General features: G+C 52.9%; 1 protein-coding gene across 1 annotated transcript in view; it reads left to right on the top strand.

Moving 5' to 3' along the window:
• Nucleotides 1–15,362: 15,362 nt before the first annotated feature.
• Nucleotides 15,363–20,046, top strand: part of PTPRS (protein tyrosine phosphatase receptor type S) — a 110,742-nt gene continuing 106,058 nt past the window's right edge. Inside the window, exon 1 of the mRNA XM_037823898.1 lies at nt 15,363–15,484. The gene's annotated coding sequence lies outside the window, so the exon portion shown is untranslated. The remainder of the gene's footprint in view (nt 15,485–20,046) is intronic.

The raw sequence follows: 20,046 nt of genomic DNA, 5'->3' as shown, positions 1-20,046 counted from the left end.
CTGTGAGGATGAGTGAATGTAAATTGATTCATTAGTTGGTTCATTCTTTCATTCATCCATTCAATATTGGGCACCTCCTGTATGCCAGGCTGTTCTAGGCACTCGAGAGGAGGAAACGTGACTGGGAACAAGACGGACAATTGTGAGCTAACAAGCTAGTGACTCCTGCCCCCATTTGACAGATTAAACAAACTGAGGCTCAGAGAGGGGCAGAGGCTTGCCTGAGGCCACACAGCTCATGCAGGAGAGATGGGCACTGGACAGGTAAATACTCCTTGACAAACGCAGGGATTTTTTTTTTTTTTTAACCAGATGGGGAGTGGAGCTAAGAAGGAAATGGATGGGGGTAGAGAATAATTGGGTGTCTGCTCAGGCAGGGCAATCAGGGAAGGTTTCTCAGAGGAGGTGACATTTAGGCTGAGGTTTTAGCAATGAGGGGAGTGAAGAGCCAAGAGCCTGGGAAAGAGTCAGGCAGCAGGCACAGCTTGTGCAAAGGATGGGGCCTGGCAAGTTGGAGGAGCAGTGAGGAGGCCCGTGGGGCTGGAGCGGAGGGAGCGAGGGGGAGAGCGGGAGGAGGGGAGGGCAGGGAGGGGACAAGTAGGTCATTTGGGGTCTTTCGGGCCACAGGGAAGAATGAGGACTTTATCAATAGAGCATGGGGGACCCATGGAAGGGTTTGGCACAGGGGCGACCTGATCAGATTCAAGTTTTAAAGCGACCCCTCTGGTCTCTCTCATTCATTCGTTCATTCATTCATCCATCAAACAAGCTCTAACCCCCAATTTCTTCACCTGTGTAATGGTGACCATCTGGGAAGTGACCCTGGGGCTGGCGGGGATTTCAGTGAGATGGTGCAGGTGAGGACGTAGCTCAGAGCCTGCTGCATGAGTGAACCCAATGACAGTCACGTCGTGGGGCATTCAGAGCTTAGAGGGTGGCCGAGCCAGTAACCATGGAAGCCCAGTGCAGGGGTCATCTGACTCAGTCTTGGGGGACAGCATCAAGGTGGGGGGGGGTTCCTTGGGGAGGTGCTACTGAAGCTGAGACCTGAAGTTAAGGGAGCAGGCCAGGAGAGAATGGGAGGGAAAAGCATCCCACAGAAGGATCAGCATGTGCAAAGTTCTGGAAATGAGAGAGGTGATCTGTGGAGGACATGAAGCTAGTTCAGGGGGCTAAGAGGCTAGCATGGGAAGGAGGCTGGGTGGGGGCAGTGTGGGGAGGGAGAGGATAGCTTGGGGGTTGTTGGAGCCCCACAGATCACAAGGGAAGTCCGGGCTTTAGCTTCAGGGCAAGAGGGACCACAGGACAGATGAAGCGAAGAGGGTGTTTGTGTTTTTAAAGGCTCCTTCTGGTTGCTGAGTAGAGGATGGAATATGGGGTGTCATGGGGGACAGGAATGAAAACCAGGGAGCCAGGAGGCTGGGGGTAGCTGGGAGAGAGGCCACCTCTGTCTCCAATTCCCAAGCCTGGTTCAACCCCACTCCTGCCTCACCCTGCACATTTATTGCTTTCCAAAGTCACCCCTGAGTCAGGCACCAGCAAGATACTTTTGGGGTGTCCCCTCCTCCTTCCAGCTCCCCAAAGCCTCTCCATATGCCAGCTGAGCCCCGGGCTGTGCCAAGCAGGCAAAATAGTCACAGCTACCTGCAGATATGAATGTTGAGATGGGGATGCCAGGCCAAGAGCTGGGAGCTGGGCAGGTGTTGGGACGGTCCCACCCAGGTTGGCAAGGAGCATCCCAGCCGGCCCAGGTGATGGGAAGTGAGTGAGTGGAGTCCAGGTATGGGACCCCCCACACCCCTAGAATCCCAGGCCCAGATGTCCCCATGCCCACTTTGTCTTGTGTGTACCACTGCCAGCTGGGGGCATGGCTGTAGATGATGGGCACCAAAGTTCTGGCAGCAGTGGGGCCAGGACCCAGGTACAAAATGCAGCTGAGGGCAGAGCTGGAACCAACCCCAGAGCTGGGCCTGGCAATAAAGCCGATTCAGCTCTGGACTCTGGGCCACAGAGAGGGGAGGTTTGGAGAGGCCAATGTTAGCCTCTCCTGCGTGCAGAGCACATTACTCACACCACAACACATAATCTGCAAAATAACTCCACGAGAGTGAAATTTCTGTTCCCCCTTTGCAGGGGAGGGAAATGAAGCTCAGAGATGGGAAGCAACTTGCCTAAGATCACGCAGGGAGAAGGTGGTGCAGCCAAGATTTCAGCCTCTGTCTTTCTGAGTCTGGGATCCATCCTTCTGTGCTCTCCAGCAGGGTGTGGAGGATTTTCTCTGAACAGAAGGAGCCCCTAAACCCAGGGAGGGCAAAGGTGTAGCAAACAGACCAACTACAGCCACTGCAGCTGCCGTGGCAGGCACCACTAATCAATAACAGAACTCTTTCCCAGGGAGTCAAGAGTCAGGCATCACTAATAGATTGCAGCACCTCCTTCCCTGTAGAGTTGGGACAGAGACCCAGAGCCCTTCCCAACACAGCCCCAGGCAGCTACTCTCCATCAATGGGCAGCTGTGCAGTCGGTGTTGCTGGGTAAACACACAGGAACGTTTCTCTTCAGCAAACATTGCTCCTTCATCTTCCAGAGCGACCTCTTTTTAAAGCACCAGTTGCATGCCTTCCTTGCTAAAAATCTCTTGAGTGTCTCTCCTTGCCTTAAGGATGATATCCAAACTCCTGCTCTCCCTCCCTGCCCACAGGCCCCCTTCCCACCATCTTTGTTCTCATTTTCTCTTTTCCCTCCTTGCCTTAGCTTTGCAGAGAATGCCTTTTCCCAATCACCCTGGCTAAAGTCTCCCCAACATCTAGTCCCTCTATCATGCCACTGTATTTTTATGTCTTGGTGGCAATTGTCACTACCTGAAATTATCACCCTTATTCCTCAGTTTGATTGTCCCCTACAAGGCAGGGGCTTGGTCTGTGGCATCTAGAACCTGGATTGGGTGTTTTGACCCCAGATCCCCAGAGAACCGAATTGGCTAGGCTCACCCTGGTCCGATCTGCTAAGACTGGAGGGTGAGGTCACATGGTAGGTGAGGCGCTGGGTTAGTGGGTCAGAATGTCAAGGGCAATTCTCAGGAAAGGGCTGGGCAGATGCCCAGGAAGGGGCATTATGAAAACAACAACAAAACCCCTAAGAACAGCTAATAATAACAGCAAATATTCACAGCCAATATGAAATAGTAAAATATTATCCTTATTAGGCAGATGGGGAAACTGAGGCACAGAGAGGGGGAGACACACACCCAAGGTCACACAGCGAGGGCTCGGGTGTATGCTAGGAACTTCCTTCCCCAGGAGGACAAATATCTGTGCAAGGAGGGGCCCCAAAAGTAGCTGGCCAAAGTCAAGGAGGCACCCCGGGTCCCAGCACCCCAATTCCATGCCCTCTCCGTCTCCTGGGAGGGCCCCAAGGACAAGCCCTCCTCACAGCAGCTCACACCCTGTGTGACCTTCCTTTATTCTTGGCACAGCCCCGTGAACACATAGGCCTTCAACTCGGGAGAATTACATCCTCTTTGTGGTTGCCCACTCCAGCCTCCCTCACAGGCCTGGTGCTCACAGCTGCGGGTGAAGTTTGCATGTCGAGGACAGGAAGTGTCTATCTTTATATTCTGGCATTAATGAGCCTCGTTCTTATTGAGATGGCATGTTTCTTTTTCCTCCTAATAAATGAAAATGCTTTTTTTTTTTTTTTTTTTTTTTTAGCTCTTCCGCCATTGCTTGATTCTCAAGCTTGCATTGTCTGCAGGCTTAAAAGTCTTCTGGCTGCATCAACACATTTTAACAGTTTCCTCTCCTGAAAGAGAAAAGCAGAAAAAGCAAAAATTGTATATTTATATATATGTATATACTTGGATTGTATTAACAGGAGTATGAAGTGCAGAAAAAAGGAGGTGATTGTGCCACTCTCTGTTTGGAGCCTCTCTAAGGAGGAGCGTATTCAGTTCACAAAACTCTGATAGATAGAAGCATTGTGCAGAAGCAGGCAGGACGGGGTATAACACGTATCATTCATTTTTTTTTTCATTCACAAGCATTTATTGAGCCCCTAATGTATGCCAGGGGCTGCCTAGGTGCTGAGGCTACAAGAGTGAATGGAACAGATAAAAATCCCCATGCTTGTGGCGCACAGACTTGGTGAGAAGACAGATGTTGGGCAGTTAACTACACAATCAATTATTTCAGTTAATGATTTAAATGCAAACTGTTCAACAAGAGAGGGAGCTGGAAGGGTGGAGGAGTGTGTCTCATCTGACTTCTCAGCTGCAATAGAAAGGATGAAAAGCAAAGCGTGGCTGGAAGGGCATTTCTGGCAGAGGGAACAGCATGTGCAAAGGCCGTGAGGCAGGAAGGAGCTTGGCGTGGTGGAGAACAGTGGACAGAGCACAAACAGCGTGGCTGAGCCCTATGAATCCTGGTGAGGGGGGGTGAGTGTGACTCGGGGTAGGGGGCTGGTATCCCCTTCTCTTAAGCAGGGTCAGCTTTGGGGCATGTGAAGTCTAATCAATGGACCAACAATTGAAGGGGAAAAGGGTGGAAACCAACATTCATTCACTTCAGCAAACATTTATTGAGCATCTCCTGTGTGCCAGGCCCTGAGCTGGGCACTGGGATCCACAGGGGCAACTAGGATGAGGAATTTTGCCTTCTTTTTTACAGATGAGGAGACTGAGGCTCAAAGGGATGACGTGACTTGCCCAAGGACCCACAGCTGTCAAGAGGCAGGTCTGTTTGCTGTTAAACCAGGGAAACATCTGTTCTACACAATCCTCGTCCTTAGAGAGATAGCTGAAGGGCTGCCTGGAGGAGGAGGGGCAGAAGCAAAAGGGGAGGGAGTGAGAAGGGAAAGGAGAGGGACAGATGGAAAAGAGGTTGACAGCAGGGCGAGGAGGAGTGGGGGGCAGAGGGACACTTTTTCTGAGCACCTGCCAAGGGCAGGACCAGGGAGAGTCAAAGGGGAGAGGTCAAAGGGAGAGGATTCAGACTGGCTGGATTAAAGGAAAAACTTTCTAACTCTTAGCATGTCCAAACTATAAGGTGGCTTTCCCTGACAGGGAGTGAGGGCCTCATCACCGGAAGTGTGCAAGGCCAGCCTGTGCCAGGGAAATCCACCGACTTCCCCAACCCCTCACTGCTTGCAATTTGTGGGTGGAGGGGGCTCTGACCCATGACGCAAGGGCAGCCTTGGCTCAGCTCGACAGTGTGACAGAGCCCCTGTTTCCAATCCCGGCTCTTTTGTGTGACCTGAACTGGTTTCTCAGCCTCTCTGTGCCTTGTCTGTAAAATGGGACAGTGACAGCCCAGACCTCCAAGGGCTAATGAGGACTTGCTGGAAAGCGCCTGGAACAGGGCCTGGAACAGAAGGCACGCTCAGGAAATGCTACTTCTCGTGCCACCTCCAGGTCCTGCCACTGGGAGGCTCTGGCTACCACTGGGGCCTCAGCTGTGTCTGGCATGGGCCTCTGGGGGTGATGACATTGGGGGTCTCCTTGTTCAGTCTTCCAGGGACTCCTGCTCAAGTGCTCAGGGGAGGCATGGCTGCATGTGACCCATGGCGGGAGGCACACACCTCAACCTCGTGGCATAGCACCTGGGGCAGCAGCTAGCAATGCTAGAGGAGCCATGGGCTGTGGTTTGACCGCTGATGGGTGCATCTCTGGGCAGGCAGCAGCCTGAGCTGAGTCCTGCCCTCCACACAGTCTGTTCTTCCCCCCACGGCAGCCAGAGGGCGCCCATGAGCACAGAATCAGGGCCAGTCCCTCCTCTGCCCACAACCCTCCATGGCTCCCACCTTCCTCAGGGGGAAAAGCCCAAGTCCTCCCCGCGGCCCACCAGGCCCTGCACGCCCTGCCCCGTCCCCTCCCTGCCCTCCCCTCCTCCTGTGCTCTCCCTTGCTCCCTCCGCTCCAGCCCCACGGGCCTCCTTGCTGCTCCTCCAACTCACCAGATACGGTCCAGCCTCAGGGCCTTGGCACATGCTGTTTCTTCTGCTTGCAACGCCCTTCCCCCACCTCCTCCAAGCCTTTGTTCAAACATCACAGCGAGGCCTCCCAGGATACCACCTTATTCCCCTCCTCAACCCTTCCCCTTTCTGTGTGACCCCCTGTAGACTTGTTGACTTACCTGGTTTTGCGTCCATTTCCCCTGTTGAAATGTCAGGGCTGGGACTGGTACCTATTGTGTTTCCAGCCTAGAACAGCACCTGGTCCTGGCAGATGCTCGGAAAATATATCGGATGGATGGATGGTGGATGCAGACATTAAGGAATGAGCGGAGTCAGACCCAGGGCCCAAAGCCCAGCCCGGCCTTTCCTGAGCTGTGTGGCAATACATCCCCACCCTCTCTGAGCCTCAGTTTGCTTCACTCTAAAATGGAGACAGAAATTGTCCTTCTCAGCCCACGGGGTTGAGTTTTGCTGCTTGGATGCAGGGACAGCTCTCTGCCCACAGCCCTTGCACACTGCAGGTATCCAGAGGATGGAACTTTCTTTTGTTCTATGCTGATGACCTTCCCCATTCCCTTGGCAGCCTGCCCCCAGCTCAGAAACAGCCCACTATTTTGCTTTCTCTCCATTCCAGAAAAGTCATGATAATGTTGGGGGACGAGGACAGCAGCCACGGGCTGGGGGACCCAGGTGGAGTGTCGGATACGCCACAGCAGCCCTGGGCCTCTCGGGCACCGGAAAATCTCTTCCTTCCCGGGCCCGAGAGTGCCAGGCACAAGGAGAGGAGCTTGGGTGTGTAATTGGGACACGAATGGATTTATTTAGCACTTCCCGTTTTATCCTACGCGACATCTCTGCTGCCAGGGCGATCCCACTCGCAGCCGCGTGGTGCTCAGTCATTCCCTGTGCGCCTGGGGTGGATGGGAGCCAGCGAGGGTGGTAGGGGGAGGGCAGGGAGCCCTGGGTCCCAGCCCGGCTGTGACTTCCATGCCCAATGTTGTGCTTGGCCAACCCGCATCCCCTTTTTGAGGCGCAATTTCCTTCGAAGGTGTGACCTAACAACACTATGACATGTATTAAATGCCTACTGTGTGCACATGGGTACGTTCAATGAGAAGCTGCTCATAAGTGTTTGTTGATTGACTAACTAATTGGCTTTCACAGCTGGGTTGAATTGCCTGCCAGTGGCTGCTGCTTGCTCAGTTTTCGGAAGGATATGCCATGTGTCCACACTACAGATAGATATACTGAGGACAGAGTTATAATCTTCTGGAAGGAAAACACAGCTCTTGACCAGCTGCACCCCTCTAGCCAGCTTGGCATGGGGCAAACGGATGTCCCCGTGGAATGACGCCAGAGCTGTTAGAGTCCCATGCCTCACCCCTAACCCAGGTTCCTCTAACTCTGCCCAGAAGTCCTCTCCCCAGCACCCACCTCTCCAGGGGCACCATGGCCACCCCCTCTGCTCAATTACAGTGCAGTCTATTCCCAAGATGCAACTGGGTGCAGTATGCAAATGAAATGTGTTGATCCTCTCTGCACACAAGGAAAGTTCCATTCTTTCCATGAGGTGCTTGGCTCTGCTCCTCCCAGGCCCCCAGCCCAGCTTAAGACCAAGGATAGGTTCTGTGCACTGGAAGGATGAGACAGGCCCCGCTGCGGCTGCAGGGAGGAGCTGGCTGGGACCCAGAGCAGCAGAGAGGAGCAGAGAGAGCAAGCTATGCCTTCAGATGGCCCAAGACAAACGTCTGGAGGCAGGAGAAAAGAATAAAGCTTCACCTCTCTGAACCTCTGTGTCCTCATCTGTTAAATGGGTCTCCTTAAGGCCCAACACCTCTTAGGTGTCAGCAAGTTCCAATGAAATAATTCAAATTTTTCTCCTCTTTGGTCTTCTTGGAACCATCCAACCAACTGCATCCTGGTGCAGCCCAGCCCATTTGGGACTCAGTCATTTCCTAACAGCCCCTTGTTTGCTTTTATGTAACTGAACTTTTTAAAAAAGCAACCCTGTAGCTTCTCTAGTGTCCGGCGCAAGGACAAAGTAAATGAATGCAGGGAGGCAAGTAACAATATGAGTCAAAAGAACAAGTGAGACAAAGTTTAAAAAGATAATGAGGACTGAGCTGCGAAATGATTGAATCTGAGTGAAATCAGCAAGTGCGAGAGAAAAGATCAAGTGGAAACTGGCCCCAGACATCCAGCCCTTTCCTTTTTGCAAAGAGTGCTGAGTGGCTATTGGGGGTGCAGATGTTTTGGATGCCTAGAACCCCCCTGAGACATTCTCCCAGAAGAATTATGAAGCGAGTATCTTTGACCTTCCGCGATTATTTGCGGTGTTTCATGTTCTGTGTGTGGAACTTAAAATCGCCCATTGGTTCCTTCCCTTTCCTTACAGGTCTGGATGCCCACTTGGGGCTCCTGGCGTGGTGAAGCTCGAGGCAGGGGCTCCGGATGGTGAGACCATGGCGAGTTCCTCCTGCCCCAGCGCAGAGCCCCCCATCCCTGGTGGGAAACTCAGATCTCTCTCCCTGAGAACAGGTAAAACAAGAGGCCCCAGCCCCTCTACCAGGCAGCAGCTGACAGGAGACAATGGAGAATTGATATGAAGATTGTCACTGGGTCCACAGGAAGGGTGGGGGTGGGGGGGACAAAGCCCTTTCATCTCTCCCTTTGCCCCAGTACTGGCCACAGAACTGTTCCATCACTACAAATGTCAAGATGCTACTTTAAAAGAATTAAATGACCCATCAGTCTCACTCCTGGGTCTTTATCCAAGAGAAATGAAAATGCAGGTGTACAGAAAAACCCGTACGTGAATGTTCATCGCAGTTTTATCCATAATTGCCCCAGACCTGGAAACAACCCAGATGTTCATTTGATGAGTGAATGGATAAAACAACTGTACACCGTATCTCAGTTTGCCGAGGCTGCTATAACAAATCCCGCCGGCTGATTGGCTTAAACAATAGGAATTTTTTGTCTCACTGTTTTGGAAGCCAGGTGTCCAAAATCGATGGGACAGAAGAGCCACACTCTCTTTGATGTCTGGAAGGTTCTGGTGGCGGCTTGTTGGCGATATCTAACTCAACCTCCGCTTCCGTCACCTGATCATCTATCTTCTGCTATTGTGTCACAGTTTCCTCTGCTTTAAGGACCCCAGGCACATTGGATTAAGTCCCATCCTCACTCAGTTTGGTGTCTCATCTTAATAACATCTCCAAAGATCCTATTTACACATAAATTCACATTTGTGGGATGATGTCTTTAAGAGGGGCATGATTCGATCCATTACAGTATAGGAAAAGGACTCAGTAATGAAAAGGAATGAAGTGTCAATACAGTAGCAACATGGAAGAATCTAGTAGCATCAAGCTTAAAGAAAAAAGCCAAAAAAATAAAAATAAAAGAGGGCAACTTATTTTACAAAACTCCATGTATGTGACATTGTGGGAAAGGCAGCCCTAAAGCTGTGGATGAACTCAAAATCATTTCTTCTGTGGGTGGTTTGACTGAGAGGGTGATAGAAGGAGCCCTTTGGGGCCTGGGAATGTCTCTTATTTTTATTTGTGCGGAAGTGGAGACATGGATTCATACCTACATACATATGTGCATTTGCTTGTATTAAGGATAAGCTGAAAACTGAGATAAAAAGTAGAACATGACAAGCAATGCTTTTCACTAGCTTGTGTCAGTAAAGTATCTTGGAGAACCCTCTATCAGTCCACGCATTCCTTTTTCACAGCTGCATAATATTCCACAATAGGGTTGCACCTGCTTAATTCAACCACTTCCCTTTGGGTGGACATGTGGGATTCAATTATGTCTTTACACTTTCCAAAGTAGTTCCCTATGCTCCGTTGACCCTCACAAAAAGCCTGATTGGGGGAGGTCCAATTACACCCAATTTCAAGGAAAAGAACCTAAGATTAAGAGAGGAGACAGGTATGGCCTGCTTGGGGTCACAAACAGCAGAGGTAGAATGGCTTTATTGAACTATAATTCAAGACCAGATAATCCACCCATTTACAGTGTACAATTCAATGGTTTTTAACATATTCTGAGTTCTGCAACTACCACCGTAATATAACTTTAGAACATTTTCATCACCCCAAAAAGAAACCCTGTACCCATTAGCAGTCACCCACCATCCCCTCCCCGCAGCCTCTGGTAACTTCTAATCTACTTTCTGTCTACGTTTTTGTCTATTCTGGACATTTCATACAAGTGGAATCATACAATATTTGTCCTTGTGTGTCTGACTTCTTTCGCTCAGCATCATGATTTCAAGGTTCATCCATGTTGTATTAATTATCAGAACTTCAATTTTGTTTATGGCTTAATAATATTCCACTGTACAGCTAGACTATTTCCCTTTGCCAGTCATGTGTTGATGGACACTTGGGTGGTTTCCACTTTTTGACGAATCTCAATAAGGCTTCTATGAATATTCACATACACGATGGTGCACGGACATATATTTTCATTTCTGTTGCATATACCTAAAATTGCTGCATCTCATAGTGACTTTATGTTTATACTTTGAAGGAACTTCCAGACTGTTTTCCACAGCAGCTGAACCACTTTACATTCCCATCAGAAATGTAGGATGGTTTCAGTGCTCTCCATTCTTGCCAACACCTGTTATTGTCTGTCTTTTTTTGATTATAGTCATCCTAGTGGGTGTGAAGTGGTATCTCATTGTGCATTTGGTTTGCCTTTCCCGATATGCCTCCCCGCCCCCCATTTGTATATCCTCTTTGGAGAAATATCTATTCAGATCTTTTGCCAATTTTTAAATTGGGTTATTGGTCTTCTTCTTATTGAGTTGTAAGAGTCTTTTTTATGGTCTAGATACGAGTCCTTTATCAGATACATGATTCACAAATATTTCCTCTCATTCTGTGGGTTGTCTTTACATTTTCTTGATGATGTCTACTGAAACACATTTTTAATGAAGTCCAAATTATTTATTTTTTTGTTCAGTTGCTTGTGCTTTCTGGGTCACATTTAAAAAGCCATTGGCTAATGCAAGGTCATGAAGATTTACTTTTAAGAGTTTTATAGTTTTAGCCCTACATTTAGCTCTAGGACCCATTTTGAATTAATTATTGTCTATCATCAGAGGTAGGGGTCCAACTTCATTCTTATGCAGCTTTCCAGTTTTCCCAGCACCATTTGTTGAAAGGAGTATTCTTTCCTAGTCGAATTGTTTTGGTACACTTGTTGATAATCAATAGATGATAAATATGAGGATTTATTCTGGACTCTCAATACTCATCTACAGATTAATCTATCTATTCTTATGCTAGTATGACACTGTCTTGATTACTGTAGCTTTGAAGTAAGTTTTGAAATCCAGAAGTGTGAATCCTCCAACTTTGTTCTTTTTCAAGATTGCTTTGGCTTTTTGGGTCTCTTGCAAATACATACGTATTTTAGAGCCAGCTTGTCAATTTCTGCCCAGAAGCCAGTTGGGATGTTCACAGAGATTGCATTAAAGCTGTAGATCACTTTGGGGAGCATTGCCATTTCAGTAATGGCAAGTCTTCCAATCCATGAACAATGGGATGTCTTTCCATTTATTTAGGTTGTCTTTCATTTCTTTCAATGATGTTTTGCTGTTTTCAGTATATAGGTTTTGCACTTCTTTTGGTAAATCTACTCCCAAATATTTTATTCTTTTTTCATCTATTATAAAATGGAATTGTTCTCTTAATTTCATTTTCAGTTTGTTCATTGCTACTGTATAGGAATACAATTGATTTCTGTATATAACCTTATATTCTGCAACCTTGCTGAACTCATTTACTAGTTCTAATAGTTTTTTAAGTGGATTTGTTAGGATTTCCTATGTTCAAGGATGTGTCATGTGCAAATACAGATAGTTTTACTTATTCCTTTCTGATCTTAAGGAGTTTCATTTCATTTTCTTGCCTAATTGCTATGACTAGAACTTCTGGCACAACGCTGAATAACATTGGTGACAACTGGCATCCTTGTCTTGTTTCTGACTTTAGGGGAAAAGCTTTCATTCTTTCACCATTGATTGTAGTGTTAGCTGTGGGTTTTTCACAAATGTCCTTTATCAATTTGAGGAAGTTCCCATCTTTTTTCTAGTGTTGAATACTTCTTCTTCTTCTTCTTCTTCCTTTTTTTTTTTTTAACATAAACTAGTGTTGAGTTTTGTCAAATGCCACAGCCAGGATTTGAACCCATGACTGCCTGACTCCAGAGCCCCCAACCTTTACCTGAGAAGCTGAATCAATGGAGCCATTGAAGAGCAGGCACTCAGCAAAAGGGGGCTTCCCACTTGCCCCTTTTCTCTTTGGCATTGGAAGTGAACTTGCAGGGAGAGCAATGTTTAATTGGAAAGAACACCTGATAATGGTAGAATCTCTGCCATGGGGCAGCATTGTAGGGGAGATATTTTCAAGCTCTCTGGAGGGGATTTAGGGCCGGATTCTTTGCCTTGTTAAGGCTGGGACCCTGAGCCTGCAGGAGGAGTTGCTGTGCACAAACACAGTAATGGGCAGTTGATGGTTGGCTGCTGGTTCCCCTGCAGTTGTCTCAACAAAAACACAACGGAGCTAATTACCAGGTTCTGGGAGACAGTGGTGGGGAGAAGGGTGGGAGGGTGGGGAAGAGAGGGGCCCCCCACAAAGAAGGGAAATGTTCATTGACTAAACTTTTCACCCAACAAACAATGAGTCACACCCACAGCTTGCCAGGTGCCCTCCAAGCCCCACTTCCCAATTCTAGTGTTTTCCCCAGTGTGAAGGTCCAAGGTTCAAGCCACACCCCTGGAGAGAACTATTCTCCCCTCCTGGATTATTGTCAAGGTTTGGCTTGTGGGAGGGAAGTCTTGGTTCCCTGCTGCTGCATCCTTAAGGGCTTTCTGATATGTGTCAACCTCCTGGGGCTGCCTGATGCCCGGATCTCACCAGAATATTCTGTTCTTGTCTATTGATTTTTCTGGTCACCTTCCATTTCTGGCCAGTGATCCTGGCTTTCCCATTTATATGGCCACACTGATCGAGCAAAGCCGCCTTCAGCCTGTAGTCTGTGCCGGGTCCTGCATGGACAGGCTGTAACTCTTTTCACCCTCTCAGCAACCCTAGGAGGGAGAGACTATTATTATCCTCATTTACAGATGGGCAAACTGGGGCCAGAGAGGGAAAGAGACAGAAAACAAACTGGCAAAAACATAAAATCATTCCGAATCGTGTTAAATAATCTGGCCCTGGGATGAAGACGAACATTCAGGGCCTCATTAGTGGGGTGGTTGGGGAGGAGCTCTCCGAGACTCGATGGCTTGGGGGGATCTGAACTTGGGAGAGGCAGGGGAAACAGCATCAGAGGCAGAAGGAACAGCCCGTGCAAAGGCCCTGAGGCAGGCCTGGGCCTGGTGAGTTGGAGGAGCATCGAGGAGGCCTGTGGGGCTGGAGCGCAGGGAGTGAGGGAGAAAGTGGGAGGAGAGGAGGGCAGGGAGGAGATGGGGCAGGGTATGCAGGGCTTTGTGGGTTGCAGGGTGGACTTGGGCTTTTATCCCAAACGATGTGTGAGGAGTGTGAACTCCAGGAGGCAGGGATTGTGTGTGTGTGTTTGTGTGTGTGCCTGTTTTGTTTACTTCTATATTTTCAGCCCAGTGCACAGACTGAATAGATCAGTTTACTGGGTACTTGCAGCACTGTATCTCACACCCTTGTTTTCTTCTTTGCTCACAAGAACCCTTGGGAGGCACCCATTTTTGCAGATGGGGACAGTGAGGCCCAGAGTGTCACTGGGATTCACTCAAGGTCCCTCCTCTTATACACAGCAGGACAGGGGCACTTGCCATGCCCAAGCCCCTCCAGAGCCTGGCATTTCACTCTGCCTCCTTTGAGCACACAAGGCTTGAACACTTAGCGTGTCTTAGAAACTGTGTTAAACATCTATGCATGGACCATCCCACATCATCCTTTAAGGTGGGGCTGTGTCCCCCCTGCATCGAGACGAGAAAACCGAGGCCCAGTTGTCGACAGCCAGGTCACGGTCATCCAGACAGAAAGGAGGATGCACTGGCCGCTGAGAAACTCGGAGCTTAATTTAGATTCTTTGTTTAATTATTCATTATCTCCTCTCTCTTCTCCTGTTTATGACTTCCGCCTTACCATCTTGTTCCCGGGGTTAATGCTTTTTTGTTTATCTGCATCTTTAGCCTGGAATGAATGAATCAATGATTTTAGAGGGGGAAAAAAAAAATAACCAACAACACAAAATTCTATACTTGAGTCCCTCTGTGGGCATCTGGCCCTCTCCAAATATGTACCTGGAAGAAATAAATACTTTCCACAGGCTCAAAACTCAACAGCTTGATGTGCAATCTGGGTGGGGATCTTTGAGAAAACTTTTTCAATTTTTCTTGGTGTCTTTTTTCATATTACCCTTTTTTTTTTTTCCTCTCTTCTTTTTTGAACCCATCCACAGGCCAGGCAGGCACCTTCTCACAACTCATCTTCACACTCTCTAAAGGAGGAGAGCCCACCTGCCACCCCCTATCCCACCCCCACCCCTTTCACAGATCGGAAGCTTGAGGTCCGGAGAAGAAATCCATTTTTGCACGTGGGGAGACTGAGGCTCAGCAAGTCAGGGTCTGAGCTGGTCTGTCCTAACTCCACCGCAGCACGGCAGGTCATCAGGAGAGCTGCGTGTAAATGGTTCTTCTGCCTCCCTCATCCATTCATTCACTCATTCAATCAATAGTTAGGGATCCCCAGGCCCCGAGGAGAGGGCTCTGCCTGCGTCCCCTCATTCATGCCATCACATCCTGGCGTGACTAGAATGAAAACGGGAGGATGGGATGGCTGGTGGCCGTGCTCAGAGAGGTGTTCTCCCGGGGACTGACGTTTGAGTGGAAATCTGAAAGAGGAGGAGGGAAAGATCTGGAGAGAAAAGCATTCCGGGCAGAGGGGACAGCAGGGACCTGTTGGAGGGACCCCAAGGAGCCCGGAGCTGGGGGGCAGGGTGGAGGGTGGGCCAAAGCGAGGAGGCTGGCTTTGACCCCCAGGGCACTGGGGAGCCCCGGCAGGGTTGCGAGCACCGGCATGACATCCTCCACGGCCTTTCGGTGCCGGCCGGAGAGGCCCCTCGGGCGGACGCCGCAGCCGCCACCACCGCCGCCCACGTGCTCCGCCGAGCCCAGCGGCCCCACGTGCTCCCGCGGCCCTTTAAACGCCCCCGGGCCACGTGACGGGCCCGCACCGCCTCATTGGCGGAGGGGGGCGTGGCGACGGCGCGGCTGCGCAGTGACGCGCGCGGGCCGGCCCCGCCCCCGGCCGGGCGGCGGGCGGTGCTGGCGGAGGGGGTGACGTCACCGGCTGGGCCGGGGCGGGGGGCGCGCGAGCCGCAGTGAGTGTCCCCGCGCCGCCCGCCCGGCAGCCCGGCCGGCGCGCGCACGCCGCGAGCCGCTGGCGCTCGGGGCTCGGCTCGGACTCCATGCAACAGCCAGGATGTGAAGCGGGGCAGAGCCGGGGGAGCCCAGCCCAGCCCGCCCGCAGGTAAAGGGGGAACGCATGCATGCATTCCGTGTCCCCCCACCAAAATAAAAGACCTCCCCCGCACCCCTCTCCGAAAGCCATCCAGGCGTTCGGCCCGGGCGGGGAGGGTGTCTCGGCGGCAGCGGAGTGGGCAGCGCGCCGGCTTTGTGCCCGGGAAGCCCGCACGGCCATTGTGCTCCGAGGGAGCTCAGCTGCAGCCCGCTGCCCGCCCAGCGCTGCGTCGGGAGGGCTGCGTCCGAACAATGCCCGCGAGGGGCTGGGCCGGGGAGGGGGGCTCGGCGAGCGATGGGGGCCTGGTGGCTTCGCCCGCGGCGTGGGAGTGAGGGGGGGGCTGGGCGGCGATCGCCCGGAGCCCCCCGTTGGAAGCTGCCCAGCGCCGCCGGCTGCACCACCCGGGGCTGCGGGCGAGGCAGGGGCGCGGAGTGGGGACGCGCGCGCGGTGCGTGTGTCTGTGTGTGGAGGGGGTGCTGGTCCCCGCTGGACCGGGGATGGGTTTTGGAGGCAGGGGGCGCTGTGTTGGGGTGCGCTGCGCTCTGGAGTGGAGATGAGCCTGGGATGGGTGGCTCGAGATGGGAGACTGGGGGGTGGGGGGCGCACGGGACCGGCCGGTGCGCCCCGGGGCGGCTGCTGCGCCCAGCGCTTGCCCTTTCCGGATCTCCCTTCCCGGGGGACCCCTGACTCAATCCTCTTTCTCCCCCATCACCCCCGTCGATCCCTTGGAGGCGGGGCGCCCCTCTGGCACCCTGGCTTTGCCCCACCCTTCTGCGGCCCGGCTCCCCCTCCCCATCCCCCAGGCGGGACGAACCCCAGCCCCCGGCCCCAGGGGCTCCCGCGGATGGGCGCACGCGCCGGGCACCCCGACCTCCCTTTGGGAGCTGGGGGCCCCGTGGGGATCCCGGAGAGGGGAAGCCGCCCCTGAAGCTGTCAGTCCCGCGGGCTCTGCACGCCCCGGGAGCCCCCTCGGGGGAGTAGGGGGTGGCGGTGACGTCATCCCGGGGGCGGGTCGGTCGGAAGCAGGTTGAAGGGGGCGCAGGGTGCGGGGGGTGCAGGGCGTGCTCTAAGGGGAGCCCCCACTGGTTAGCGTCCCCACACCCGGCGTGCTTGGGTTCGGCCAGTCTAGGGTCAAGTTCACTCTCCCCTCCTGGATTTAGGATCCCTTCTTGGCACTGCTTCCCACAAATCCTGGATCCTTCGCCCACTAGAGCCCCCCCCAAATTGGGGAACTCCCATTCATGCACTTTCTCTCCAAAATTCTCAAATCAGGCCCCCCACCCCATAAACCGGGATATTTTCTCAGCCACACCCCCACCCCTCAATCTGGAACCTGTTCTTCAGTGACCCCCTTCCCCCAATCTCACATCCTCCTTCAGTGGCTCCCCAAATATGCAGTTTTGAGAACGCCCCTTCCTCAGCAACCCTTCCCCAAACTGAGCCATGCCTCGGGCCCCATCCCCCAAATCAGCCACCCTCCCCAGTGTTTCCATCAGGGGGTGCCTCTTCCCCTGCTCAGCTGGGATTCCCCTGCTCCCTCCACCTCAATCTGGGGAGTCCCCAATCCGAGCATCTGACGGGTTTTACCTTTGACTGAACCCCTGAAAAATCAGCCTCGCCGCCGCCGCTGGTGAAGGGGGTTGGAGACGTCCCCTGTCCCAGGCGAGCTCAAGGAATGCCGAGAAGCTGGGACAAAGCCGGAGGTTCCCCAAGGGGTCCCCAATTTGGGTTCCCACCCTCTCTGGTCCTTCACCAGCCCCCACCCTGACTTTGGCTGCTGGGATTCCAGTTTCTCCTCCATGCCCTCTTCCCCCATGGCTGCTGTTCCAGGGGTGCAGGGGGTACAGCCCCCTCTTTGTTCCGGGCACCCTCCTTTAACCTCGGAGCTGCTGGCCACCCACGAGGGGAGAGAGAGACACAGCCGTTGCCTCTGCCCCTGTGATGCCAGCTGCTGCTGGAGGTTTTATTTTATTAATGGCCGAGGGACTCGGTCGATTCTGCCGTTTGCATAGCTCCCCTCCCCCTCCCCGGGTTCCTTTGTACCCCCCTCCCCCTGCCAATCTTCCCTTCTGTCCCTTGGCTCCTCTCTTCTTCCTTTGCCAGCTGATACTTTGGCGGCGGAAGGCAGGCAGCTGGGGCTGGGGGCGGCCGCTCCCCAACCCCCCAGCGCCCACAAGCTGGGACCTGTGGCTGGAGCCCCCTGCCCACCCCCACCCCCCACCCCAATGCCCTCCATCCGGCATCTCTTTCTGTCACTGACCTTCCTCTCCAGAAAACATCAATCTGCCCTGCCCCCCCCCGCTCCCCAGACCTGCAAGGTGGGGGAGCCCTTTATCATGACAGTGCACTTCTGCATGGGGAGCCCCCCCCAGCCCCCTGGGGACCACCACACTCCCGTCGCTCTGAGAGTTGGTGTAATTGGGCTCAGGCAAACAAAACGTCGCGGGAGACCCAGGCTGGCTGGTGAGCTCACGGCCTTTTCTATTCCTGTCACCCTGGCCGATGACATTGGTCCCTCCTGGGGGGTCAGTGGGGGCTGGTGCTGTTGTGTCAGTGTCTGTCCCCAGAGGCGGTGGCCCGGCCCGCCCCTCATCCCCTGGAGGGGATGGGTGATGGGTAATTCTAGCGTGCCCGGGGGTGGCATTGGAGGGCGTTGGAGGGGTCGGGTGGGGGGCTGGCTGGCTGCCTGGGTGGGGGGAGATTCCCCCTCCTCCAGTGTCCATTGCCAGGCCCCTGTTTTGGGGGTGCAGACCTGAGCCCTCCAAACCAGGTCCCCGCCGCCCGCTCAGTGACAGTTACCCACAGCCGTGCTTCTGCTTCTTCTTCAACTATTCCGAGCTCCCTTCTTTTTTCCCTGCTTCCCAGGGGATCTGGGCATCTTGGCACGCCAGTGGACCCCACTTGGAGCCACGAGGCCTTTGTCCTCCGAGGCTCAGGGCTGCGGTATCCGAGAGGAAGCTTCGCAGATGTCCGTGATTCAGTGGTAGCGCTCGTGGATGGTTCCGGAGCCTTCACTTCCCTCTTTTTATTCTCCTTTTGGGTAGAGCGTGGGGGGCTCTGCCAGGGCCCCCCAGAGCCGGGACCCGCTGACCATCAACCACTCAGCCACTGGCTTCTGGGGACGTGCCTCGGTTTCCCCTCCCGCCCTCCAAATCGACACCAAGCAGCATTTTACAGGTGTCCCAGCTCGGTGCTCACCTCCCCGGCCACTTCCCAGAGCTGGGTGCAGATTTACCTGTGGCTTCATCGACTGTCCCCAGCCGCTGCGCCATGCGCCACCCCACCCAGCCACCCCGTGGCCCCCCGATCACCTGCTTCCCTTGACTTTGAGTGCAGCCGCTGTGCACATGGGGGAGAAGAGGGGGGCGTTGAGAGAGTTCAGGATGGGGGCAAGCCGGGAGGAAAACCCTAAAAATAAAGGTGGATATTTATAAACCTGGCGGGTTTTGGGGGATAATTGACAAAGCTTAATGTTTTCAGCCGACAGCGATCTCTCCCGTCCTCGACTGCATTAGGACTCAATTTGCGGAATCAGTTGGAGCCGGGGAAGGATTTCAGGGCTGTGTGGGGGGTTTGGGGGGCACGGTGGCGGCTGTGACACCCCTCCGGGGTTTCCGCAGGGCAGCGGGGACCCTAGGAAGGGATTTGGAAACACCTACCGTGTTCTTATCTGCATTTAAGATAAGATGGCTGTGCCGGTAGGTGGGCATCCCATTTCCCAGAATTTGTGACGAGGAGGATGCTTGTCTCAGGCGAAGCTGGCATGAGATGCCCTTGCTTTGTCCTTCCCTGCAGCAAATGGTGCCCGCCGTGGGGTATTTTAAGAGACCCCAGACACTTACCAGGCAGGGAGGCTCAGCCTCCAGCGGAGGTAGGTGAGGACGGAATTACTGCCAACTCCGGGCCTGGCACAGGAGCCGGTGCCAAACTGATAAAAACCCTGCCGTGGGGACCCAGACACTTTCACACCACCACCCACCTGTGTTGTGGGGGGAGGAAGGGTTCAAGGGCTTTGCAAACTGGGAGAACAGTTTGTCCCTGCATTTTGTTCTCTTCCCACATCCCTTCCCTTGCCCAGAACCAGAAAGCTGCTGGTTTGTGGGATTGACGAGAAGATGCTAGAAAGGGACGGAGGTTCAAATGCACGTTACCGGGTGCTGCGGTGGAGCGGGAAGGGGTGGCTGCTACTCTGTTCCAGGAGTGATAGTCCAGAGACGGGCAGATTCTGCTCAGAGACACACAGGAAATCGGAGCAGACACCTGGGTCTCTCCGTGGTCCAGTTTTTCACCCTCTCTGGCTTTCCCAAAACTCAAGGATGTCCAGTGCGTTTCATAATTTTTTGGTTTCTTTTCCTTTCTTTAAGGGAGGGAAAAAAAAAAAAGAAAAGAAAAGAAAGAAAGAAACCCGCTGTGCTGTTTCTGCTTGGTCTCTGGCTGATACCTCCATAGCATCGAGGGAGGGGCTGACTGCGTGGGGAATTTGAAAAATCAATTGGCTTACACTTCTGGGGAGGCGAAAATTAACGAGCGGGTGGCAGTGACTCACGGACAGGGATGCAACTTTCACATCG

This window comes from Choloepus didactylus, assembly GCF_015220235.1.
Source record: "Choloepus didactylus isolate mChoDid1 chromosome 25 unlocalized genomic scaffold, mChoDid1.pri SUPER_25_unloc1, whole genome shotgun sequence".
NCBI classification, from domain to species: Eukaryota; Metazoa; Chordata; class Mammalia; order Pilosa; family Megalonychidae; genus Choloepus; species Choloepus didactylus.
Note: the sequence above shows the minus strand (reverse complement) of the source record. Positions and strands in the feature narration are given on the sequence as shown.